Source organism: Drosophila mauritiana, unplaced genomic scaffold (genome assembly GCF_004382145.1).
Source record: "Drosophila mauritiana strain mau12 unplaced genomic scaffold, ASM438214v1 Y_25, whole genome shotgun sequence".
NCBI classification, from domain to species: domain Eukaryota; kingdom Metazoa; phylum Arthropoda; class Insecta; order Diptera; family Drosophilidae; genus Drosophila; species Drosophila mauritiana.
Genome location: NW_022881571.1, coordinates 11486 through 22798, shown reverse-complemented (window position 1 = coordinate 22798; position 11313 = coordinate 11486). Strand labels below are relative to the sequence as shown.

General features: G+C 39.0%; 1 long non-coding RNA gene and 1 pseudogene across 1 annotated transcript; one reads left to right on the top strand and one right to left on the bottom strand.

The window, feature by feature from the left end:
- The first annotated feature begins 305 nt into the window (after nt 1-305).
- LOC117150057 lies at nt 306-6367 on the top strand. Its single transcript, XR_004460646.1, has 2 exons — nt 306-360; nt 5882-6367. It is a non-coding gene; the product is annotated as an uncharacterized LOC117150057 (long non-coding RNA).
- A 3160-nt stretch (nt 6368-9527) lies between these two features.
- Nucleotides 9528-10709, bottom strand: LOC117150056 (annotated as a pseudogene).
- Nucleotides 10710-11313: the final 604 nt, after the last annotated feature.

Below are 11313 nucleotides of genomic sequence, written 5' to 3'. Positions count from 1 at the left end.
ACTCTAATTCTCAATGTTTAGTTCTTAATTTGAATCCGAAATAAAAGGTCAACCTCGCAAATTGGACTCGTTTAATTTCCACAAAGGAAAAGATTAACTGGCGCCCGAACAGGGACCTGATGAGAAGGAAATCTTGTTAAGTCAGATTAGTACATTAGTACGACTCCATCAGTCCCAAAAACCCCTGTTGCATTCTTTGGTACGCGGATTTACTAAAGGCAACCCATAGGCGGTCTACGTGTTCTGTAAGGTACGACCGCAGAACATCCTCTACGTGTGTGCATCGCAGGATCCCGAGTAACAACGTAAAAAGGACAACATCCGGATCACCAGGAGGAGTAGCCGTATCAAGTTAGCAATGTAAGTAGAGTTAAGTGAATCAGATTACCTAAAACGTAATAAGAAGTCAAGAAAAACTAAAATAATTCAAAGTAAAAATAGCGATATGTTAAAAGCAAAAACAAAGTGAAAGTGTTTAAAGAAATTGACGAAAGTTTGTGAATAAAATAAATAGGCGTAAAGCAATAAAATAAAATATCGCTGCACTACCAATAAAAAAAGCAGTATAACAAGCTCAATCTTGCGAATCCCAAGGGACCCTCCAAGGTAAAAGAGCAAAACCAGACACTGGTTTTCAAACAATTAAAATAAATTAAATTCACTTTAAACAGAACACAGTTCTTTGATCACGTTCCTTTGCTAAAACTAAATAAAGTAAAATTCGAAACTAAAAGAAATTACAATTCATACGCAACTAAATAGGTTTAAAAAAAAAATTTTTATGATTCATAATTTAAATTTCAATTAAATAAAATTTTTAATACGCGATTAAATTTTACCATAAAATAATTAAATTAGGAGTAAGTTTCAATATTAACGTGCTATAAAATTTTGCTACTAAACACTATTGATTATTAAGACCTATTTAAATTTTAAATCAAACATAAATTAACTAAATAATTGAACGGATCTATCAACAAATCTTAAGTGACACAATTTAAAATATTTTGTTCCCTCATTCATTTTATACACTTAAATAATTGATTCTATTGCTATAACCATACTTAGCTACGCGTAACCATACTAAACAAGTTGACTATTCGATATCACAGTAATTCTTTACCTCAATGGAAATTTCTCCTTATGGCAAATTTCAACAATTTAATTAGACCACTAGTGCTCAACTTAGAAACAGAATGTGAGGCAATAAACCGAACAGAACCTAACGCACCTAATCTAATTCAACAACACGGACAAGTCGCAAGACAACAAACACACCAACAAAACAGAAACATAATGGCACAGCCCGAACAACTAGCCGAAATCGTTCGTCAGATTCTGGCCGAACAACTCCCAACTCTCTTGCATCAAAGTCAAAGCTCTAGCTTGATTCGCAAATGTCGAGAACCAGGGTATTAATCCAGAACATCAACATAATTTACAAGATTTAGACAAAGTCCCCGATATTGTAAGATCTTTGCATGATTTTTCCGGTGACCCAGCTGAATTCGGTTCCTGGAAAAGGAGTGTAGATAGAATATTAGAAACTTATGCTCACACCGTAGTACAGCAAAGTATTTCGGTATTTTGCACACAATTCGAAATAAGATAAAAGGCATCGCAGACATTGCCCTCGATTCTTATAATGTCCCGTTGAACTGGGCAGCAATCTCAAAGTGCTTAACATTACATTACGCAGACAAACGAGATATTTCCACCTTGGAATATCAAATGACAACAATATTCCAAAAGCCCAATCAGACAGTTGAAGAATTCCATCAAGTTGTTTACAGACATTTGTCTCTAATACTCAATAAAATAAGTTGCATGGAATTGGGCAGGGAATCAGAATTGGTTATGACCAAGTTGTACAGGGATAAAGCTTTAGATACCTTTATCCGAGGTCTCCGTGGCGACCTTCCCCGGTTGCTGGGCATAAAAGAACCCACTGACTTGCCATCTGCTTTGCACTTGTGCCTAAAATTTGGAAAACCAGACTTACCGTATCAATCACGCTTCGGGCAAAATTCAACAGAACAATTTTAGAAGCACACCTCAAGGGCCGCCTCCACGCCCACTACCTATACCCAATAATATGGGTTTACCAAACCAGACCAATACTACCACCCAGACCCATGCCAGCAGGAGTGTTTAATGCTAACTTTGGACACCCACAATACCGACCAGCACCGAATAATTTTGGGCAACAATTCCGACAAGCTCCGATAGCACAACCCCCAGCACACCAACCGTATCCACCACCTCGTCCGATTGCAACAAAACCCCAACCACGACCAGAGCCAATGGACGTGGACAGAAGCCTTCAATCTAGGCAAATTAATTATATGAACAGGCCTCAATTTGATGCCTCTGGTAAACGACCCCCAATACCTATTACAGATCCAACCAAAAGACAAAGAAATTTTAATATCCAAACTGAAATCGAACAACAAACTGAGGCAGAACAAGGAGCACCGACAATGGCCGATTACGAACAGACTTTAGCAGAACAAAATGAACAGACAGACTATGAACAAACACTTGGTGAATACACAGAAGTGATTGACAGCAATGACCAAGAACCAGAGCATGACTATTCCTATCTCAATTTTTTAGGGTAACTGACTCTTCACTGCCATATTTTGAATGTAAGGTGAGGAGTGGAGAAATCTTAAAAATATTAATTGATACCGGCTCTAATCGAAATTATATTCAACCAAAACATGTCTCAAACCCGTTACCAAACAAAACCATATTCAATGCTGTCTCTGTAGGTGGCGATATAAAAAATAACTCATCACAAAAACGCCAATTTATTTAACGATCTGAATACAATAGTTAAATTTTTCCTATTACCAACCCTCAAAACTTTTGACGCGATATTAGGCAATGACAGCTTAAAAGAATTAGGCGCAGTCATTGACACAAAAAACCAAATAATGCATTTAAAAAATGGCTCGAATATTCCCATTAAAGAAAAAAAATTTGAATCAGTCAATGTAATAATACCAAGGTTGGATCACCTTACACACAATCAGCGATTTGAATTAAATCGCTTACTCAAAAATTACCCAACCTTATTTGCCGAACCGGATGACAAACTGACCTACCTCACAAATGTGAAAGCCGAAATACGAATAAATACTGACACACCAGTTTACTCTAGATTTTATCAGTACCCAATGGCTTTAAAAGCTGAGGTTGACAAACAGATTAAAGACCTTTTAGAGAATGATATAATACGACCATCGCGTTCCCCATATAATTCACCTGTGTGGATCGTTCCAAAAAAACAGGATGCTTCCAACGTAAAAAAATATAGACTGGTCATTGATTATAGAAAACTGAATAATGTAACAATAGCTGACAAATACCCTATACCTGACATAAACGGAGTCATTGCACAGTTAGGTAATAACAAGCTTTTTTCCGTTTTAGACCTTAAAAGCGGATTTCACCAAATTCCATTAAAAGAGAAAGATATAGAAAAAACAGCATTTTCCGTAAACAATGGAAAGTACGAGTTTACTAGGCTCCCCTTTGGTTTAAAAAATGCCCCTTCAATATTCCAACGCGCCCTTGACGACATCCTTAGAGAACACATAGGAAACATTTGCTACATTTACATTGATGACATTATTGTTTTTAGCAAAGACGAAGAGTCTCATTGCAAAAATCTGAAAACAATTTTTGAAACACTAAGTGCAGCAAACGTTAAATGCCAACTAGACAAGTGCGAGTTCTTTAAGAACAAAGTAGAATTCTTAGGATTCGTTATATCAGATAAAGGAATAGAGACTAGCCCAACAAAGGTAGAAGCTATAGCTAACTATCCGAGACCAAAGACCTTAAAGAAATTAAGATCCTTCCTTGGGCTATCAGGATACTACAGGAGGTTTATACTGGGCTATGCGACAATGGCCAAGCCACTGACCGATTTGCTTAGAGGGGAAGACGGACGCATTTCAAAGGGAATGTCGGCAAAGAAATTGATTCACTTAGACGATAAAGCAATAAAAGCATTCGAACAGTTGCGCAGTACACTGATATCCAAAGATGTAATACTCCAATACCCAGACTTTGATAAGGAATTCACACTAACGACAGACGCCTCTGACTATGCGATAGGAGCAGTATTATCACAATCCAACAGACCGATTTCATTTATATCTAGAACACTTTCCAAAACTGAAGAACAATACGAAACGGCAAAGAAAGAAATGTTAGCAATACATTGGGCTGTTAATTTCTTCAAGGGATATCTTTACGGTGGTTCAAAGGTCAAAATCTATACCGATCACGAACCACTTACGCACGATTGCAATTGGAAAGGTGGGATAGCTATTAGAAGGTGGAAGTCTTATTTGGATGAATATAATAAAGAATTGCTCTACAAGCCAGGGAAAGAAAATGTAGTAGCAGACGCACTATCGAGGGCACCAAGACAAGTTGAAATTAATTCATTGACAGCAACTCAACATAGCACTCAAAGTTCTAGCCACAATTTGATATGAAATGTTGAATCTCCGATTAATGTTTTTAAAAACCAAATTTTTATACTTAAAGAAGAGCCACCTGACTATAAATTTACCCTTCCATTTCCCACATTCCATAGGCATACAGTATCGCAGCCAACATACTCAGACGATGATTTAATACAAATTTTAAGAAAACATCTTTATCCCACAGTCATTAATGGCATTCACACAACAGAAGATATAATGGGCCAAATACAACGAATTTATCCAGAACATTTTCGATCTTTTAAAGTCAGATTTAGTCAAAACCGGGTAGAAGACATAGTTAATGAAACAGACCAAGACGAACTTATCCTTAAAACTCATAATAGGGCACATAGAAATGCTGAAGAGAATAAAATCCAATTATCCGAAAATGCTATTTTCCCAAAATGAAATCTAAAATTTTAACATTAGTAAAACAGTGTCAGGTGTGCAAGGAAGGAAAATATGATAGGCATCCCACAAACCCAGAAATAATGGAAACTCCAATTCCTGAGTTTCCGGGACACACAATCCATATAGATATTTTCTCTACAGAAAAAAAACTGGTACTAACGGCAATTGACAAATTTTCTAAACTTGCGCAAGCTAAATTAATAAATTCAAAATCAATAGAAGACATAAGAAAACCCTTACATGACATCCTATTCTATTTTGGCGTACCAAAATACGTCGTAATGGATAATGAAAAATCTTTTAATTCCGCTACATCAACTTTTATGATGAGAGACCAGCTGGGCATACAATTTTTAAAGCACCCCCTTATAAAAGTTCCGTAAACGGACAAATAGAACGGTTTCATTCTACCCTCGCTGAAATTATGAGATGCTTAAAAACTAAACAGGTACACCGAACTTTTGAAGAACTATTAGATTCAGCTGTCTACGAATACAACTTCACAATTCACTCTGTAACGATAAAGCGTCCATTAGAAATATTTTTTGGCAGAAATATAACCACTGACCCAGGAGAATATGACAAAAGCAGACAAGATAACATTGAAAAACTGAAATCAAAACAAGCAACAGACTTAAAAACCATAATGAAAAACGCAATAAGATCAAAGACTATGAGCCAGGGCAAATAGTGTTTATAAAGCAAAAGACAAGACTAGGTTCTAAACTTTCCCCACGGTACAAGAAAGAAACAGTAAAAGAAAATAGACATACAACTATTATCACAGAAACAGGAAGAATCGTTCACAAGAGTAACATAAAACAAGAGTAATAATACCCTCTAACTCAGTATTTTTGTCCGTTTGCGGGTATCGATCCGATCGTGAGGGATCGGCCTATACCCGTAAAAAATTAATTCGTTCACTGAATAAATGATTTTTCTTCTTCTCCTTTTCCCCATTACAGGATTTTCTTATTTTTAATGCTTCTGCCATTAGCATTGGCAAATATGGAAATCACTAATTACACCGACGCTCAAACCGTCTCAGTGTACAAAGGATTAGGGAAACTACAAATATCATCAACTAAATTAATCCATCTAATAGACCTAGAACAGCTAGAAACAGAATTGTACAAAATACGAGAACACACAATTAATGACTTAAAAGGAAGCTACCTCTACCATACACTAACACACGAAATAGCTCAGGCATTTACCGCATTAAGTACTCTGACCTCAAAATATCGCAAAGCTCGATCAATCAATTGGATTGGTTCCGCTTGGAAATTTGTGGCAGGAAATCCGGATCATGACGACTTAACTATGATCGAAAATAATTTAAATAGCCTTATAACTAACAATAACGATCAGGTAATAGTTAATAAACAACTGCAAAGTAGAATCAATAATTTAACAACAATCTCAAATATGCTTACGAACTCAATAAAAAAGGATAACAATTTTAACAATGAAATAGCAACGAGTCTGCAAAATCAGGTCAGATTGATAAAAGAAGAAATTGTAAACATTAAATATGCCATTCAATGGGCAAAAATTAACGTAATTAACACACTCCTTTTAAACGAATTTGAACTAAATGAAGTAAATAAAATATTTCAAAAAACAATATTACCTCTTTATCAATCGAAGAAATGCTAGAATTTGTTGATGTTTCAGTATTACATAATAAAACAGCGATTATCTATATCATCAAAATACCAGAACTAGACCCCACTACCTATCAAGATATGTTGATAAAACCCGTTATAAAAAATAACTTTATTGTACACTTAGAAACGAATGAAATATTCATAGCGCAAAAAGAAATCATTAATGTACTCAAAAACTGTAAAATATCCAATTACTTAAAAATATGTAAAAAGAAAACACTGTAAATCTAAAACAAACAAAATGTATTGCTAAGTTAATTGAGGGAAAGGAAGCGCTGTGTGACTTCAGTAATGCAGAACATATTCAGAAAATAGAGGAGATCGATGGCAGCTTAATATTACTTAACAACTACACCGGCAACTTAATACACAACAACATAACTTACAATCTAAAAGGAACATACCTGGTTCATTTCTGGAACGATACCGTTCAAATAAATAGCAAGCAATTCAACAATAAAGAAAAATCTATCCTAAAACCCGGAACACCAATAATTCAAATGTCACCCATAGAAGTGGAGAGGTTAAAAATTTTGTCATTGGAATCACTGGAGGCCCTCAACATCAAAAACATAAAGCACTTAAATAACGTAACAACACACTCTACCATAAACCGCATCGCGATCTTGTGCTTACTGTGCACCGTCATACTTCTTTCAATAATCTCCAAAATCCACTTTAAGCCCAGAGAGAAAGTAACCATTCAAATTCAACAAGAGCCTCCCACGCTTAATAGTACCATAAACTTAAGCCAAGGCCGATACAGCCCGAATTCAACAATATTCCCTATTTCTAACACCCACTTGAGGACAAGTAGGATCCTGAGGGGGGAGAGTTAACAACAGAAACTTTTGTTACTCCTCTCGACGGCCGATACAATGAACCCTTAGTACTTTTCCTGCAAGAATTGTGCAACAAAGTATTCTAAGAAATACAAGAGTTCAAAAATCCTAAATCAACAATATTATAAACATCCGCCGCGACGAACCCACGCAACACCGAAATTGCAGAGATTGCAATTCGATCCAGTTCAATCGAGTTCAAACCACTCCAATGCTCCGCCTAGCTGCCGATCACGCCATCAGCGACGACGACAACGTTCTGCCGACGCCTCTGCCAGACACCCACAGCTTACTTAGGGCTTACTCTAATTCTCAATGTTTAGTTCTTAATTTGAATCCGAAATAAAAGGTCAACCTCGCAAATTGGACTCGTTTAATTTCCACAAAGGAAAAGATTAACTTATATGTACATGCGCTTGGATATCAGCGGAGCACCGTGAGACGAATTAGGGGGCCGGTATTGGCAAAGTGCTTGTTTATGCACTTAAAAAAAGTAATCACGGTGGCTGGGCGCATGTACTTATATATTTTCACTTTTCACTTGATACGGATGGACGGAAAGAATGAACGCCGTTGGAAAAACGAAAATGGCGACCACGGACGGAATAGGATTTAAAGCCGTACTTATCTTGAATTTTCCGCTTAAATTTGTATATTGTATTGTATTGTTGTATTTGTATTGGGTTGTATATTTTATTGAGGCACAAAAAAAACAGCAGTTTAGCAGCGGACGATAACAGTGAATTTTGGACAGTGTATATATATATATATGTACATGCGCTTGGATATCAGCGGAGCACCGTGAGACGAATTAGGGGGCCGGTATTGGCAAAGTGCTTGTTTATGCACTTAAAAAAAAGTAATCACGGTGGCTGGGCGCATGTACTTATATATTTTCTCTTTTCACTTGATACGGATGGACGGAAAGAATAAACGCCGTTGGAAAAACGAAAATGGCGACCACGGACGGAATAGGATTTAAAGCCGTACTTATCTTGAATTTTCCGCAAGGAGCGCTGGCAGGATCAGAGCTCATCCGGCTCGAAGGACCATGAAATGGAGTGGGCGGAAAATTGCCGTGGTTGTAGTTGCTGCGGCTGCTGCTGAGTCTCCCTGAAATGAAACACTCGGGATCGACTTCACGAAAATTCCGTACTTTATTCGCGCACTTGTAAATTAAGACTCCCTTAACACTAACAGTAGAAATACTGTTAGTACTCCCTACTGAATACCTTGCGGGAAGGGAGGAGAGCGAGAGAAGAGAAGGAGAGCGCGAGCAGCGGTGCTTGCGAGCCGTGGAGGAGCTTCGAGTACAAGCATTGGCCGCTTACACTGCCGCTCAACTGTTTGCGCCCTTCTGGCGTGAACATGTTCTGTTCAAACATGTTTTTTTTGAACATGTTCTGTTCTGTTCGGTCATGTTCTGTTCAATCATGTTCTGTTCGAACATGTTCTGTTCGAACATGTTCTGTTCGAACATGTTCTGTTTGAACATGTTCTGTTGGAACATGTTCTGTTAGGACATGTTCTGTTCGGACATGTTCTGTTCGAACATGTTCTGTTCGAACATGTTCTGTTCAAACATGTTCTGTTCGAACATGTTCTGTTCGAACATGTTCTGTTCAAACATGTTCTGTTCGAACATGTTCTGTTCGAACATGTTCTGTTCGAACACGTTCTGTTCGATCATGTTCTGTTAGAACATGTTCTGTTCGAACATGCTCTGTTCTGTTCGATCATGTTCTGTTCGATCATGTTCTGTTCGATTATGTTCTGTTCGGACATGTTCTGTTCAAACATGTTCTGTTCGAACATGAGCGACGATTATAGTTTGAGAAACTATTTGGATTTAGGTAGGTCAACAAGAGAAAGAATTCGAGAAATATTCTTGTTTGCTCAACGGACTTTCGAGTTCTTTGGGAATATTCGTCGCTTCTGAGGATTCGATGTATATCCTAACAAATACCCCTTGTATTGATAATATACTTAAGCAATATTTCAATAAATACTTGTGTTTAGCATACATATATCGTATGTATTATACTAGATAATCCTATGCTAGCCAATTACCATATTAAATATTAATTAGGAAACACTTATACACGTGTATTTATAACTCATTCACTAACTGACCTACACGGAATATAGTATATTTACAGTGAGTACAAAGTCAATCCTTAGGCAGAATATCTTGAGAAATCTTCAAGTCATCAGTGGATACAGGCAGCTCCAGAGCTGTGTGCAGAATTTCGCTCGAGCACAGATAGGGGGCTGGGGGCTGAGCTTCCCTTTTAAGTAAGCACTTCACTTTTTTCGGTTTCTAGTTGTTGTCAGCCAAGGGGTCCCACAGTAGCCCGAAGGCACATCCAAAGATTCCGACGCAGCTGTCACGGGAGTGCAGAGTGCCGCAGCAGATCACTAACAACTGCCCGTACGAGTCCATTCGACCTTGAATTCCGGCGTGCGTCAGGTTCGGATTAAAGTAAAAGTCAAACTACTGCTTAGCGCTCCTTAGTGCCGATAACACCTCGGCAGCCGTCGTACACTCCCACTCATTGATTCCATCACTGGCTCTGATCGTGAGATGTAGGGTCGCATCTGCCCACAAATCCACCAGACTGAGGGCGTCTGCGTTGAAGCTTTCGAAGAACCACTCGCCGAACTTGCGCGCAATCTTGTTAATGGGATAATCCTCTTCGCTCTGATTATGAAGTGAGCTGGATGTCTGGTCTCCGGAAAGCTCTATGCTTGATTGATGCTCCTGCTTCCAATACTGTATAACCTTTTCTATGAGGTCTGCCTTGCTAAAGTCTGTGGCTGCGTCAGCGCGTCGATTGCTCAAATACGTAAAGAGGAGTTCCTTCGTTATATCGCGCTTGGAAAGCAGTACGTAAATGTCTGGAATGTGTGTAGTGATCAGACGAAGGGCCTCCTCCGGGTCTTCGGTTTTGCACACATTTTTGGTGGCGCATTTGGCCAACTGTAGCAGGACAGTTAAGTTATTGTCATTTAGAAGTAACTCCCGCAGTCCTTTCTTCTGACTGTCTGAAATCATCATGTCGAATAATTATTATGTTATGCAAACACTTTGTGTGCCACTCCTTCGGGATGCTTTGCTTTCTCTATTCTTTTTGCGCGCACACAGACCCACTCAACTTTTATCACACGCACACGGTACGAACTTTTATCCCTTTTTTCCCCTGTTTTCACTGACAATTTTAGGTTGTTTTAAATTGTGTTGAACTAGCAGAATTTCCGAAATTTCTGTTAATTTCGATTCACTGACAATTTTCGCCCAGATTGAGCTTTCCGTATCGGATTTCACTGGGCCCAGCATCACATCTCGCACACGCACCGTGGCACCAGCCAGCAGGAGCTGTGTTGTCTACTTTTCAACGCCCGCTCACGCCCACGACGCCTGGCTTTTCCGCTTTTCCTGCCTTGCTTTTCCGGGGCTGCGAAGGACAACGTGGCGCTTTGCGCGTTGCTCGTCTACTGAAAAATCGCCTCGGCTCCTCCGAAAATCCCTTACCCTTTGTGCTTTAAGCTCCCCGAAGGAGCTTTCCAAGCTGGCCCAAAGCTGAGCCACGCCTGCGCTGTGGCATGTAAAGAACTTCTTCCCGGAGAGCGGTTTTCTCTTTGCCTCTCAGCTGTTTGGCGTCGCACGCGATTCCGGTCAGCTGACTGCCGCCGCCCGTGGCGCTGCCGCTGCGCTGCTGCCACGACATGGACGTCTGCATCTGTTTGCATGCCAACCACTTGTGGTTGTCTGCATTTCCCACGCATGTGACTGAGCTCAAAGCTTTTCATACGGCTTGACCGCCGAGCGCTGCTTTACGCACCGGTTAGTCCGATAACTGATGGCTTTTAGAGCCGTAGGCAGTC